This window comes from Metarhizium robertsii (genome assembly GCF_000187425.2).
Source record: "Metarhizium robertsii ARSEF 23 chromosome Unknown MAA_Scf_17, whole genome shotgun sequence".
Lineage (NCBI taxonomy): Eukaryota > Fungi > Ascomycota > Sordariomycetes > Hypocreales > Clavicipitaceae > Metarhizium > Metarhizium robertsii.
In genome coordinates, this window is record NW_011942157.1 from 44,109 (window position 1) to 44,544 (window position 436).

Here is a 436-nt window from a genome sequence, read left to right on the forward strand (position 1 = left end):
CCCGATGGGCCTTTTTTAGGGGAAACAAATCCCAAAAAAAAAAAAAAAAAAAAAAAAGTCTCATATCGAGTCGCCTACAGGCAAAAGTCAATAACTAACTCCGCAAAAATGGAGTTTTTTAATCCTTTCCTGGTCGCTGGAGGGGCGCTTCGCGCTGGATGCTTTTGCTGACTTGTCCCGAAAGAATACCACTTTCCGTACACCGCGTGTCGTTTTGTCTTCTATTAAAGCGAACAAGTGGAAGCTGCTGCCTTGGGCTGCCTGAATACCGTATAGTTACATCCGGACGGATAAGAAGATCACTAGACTAACCACGTCTCGTTTCCCGGCTAAATTAATGGTTGGTCTTGAGACAGCGGACGGACGGGTCAGCAGCGAGTCCAACTTCCGCAGAATGAAGCCCGCACACCATCCTGTCGGATAAGGCTGCCTCTGT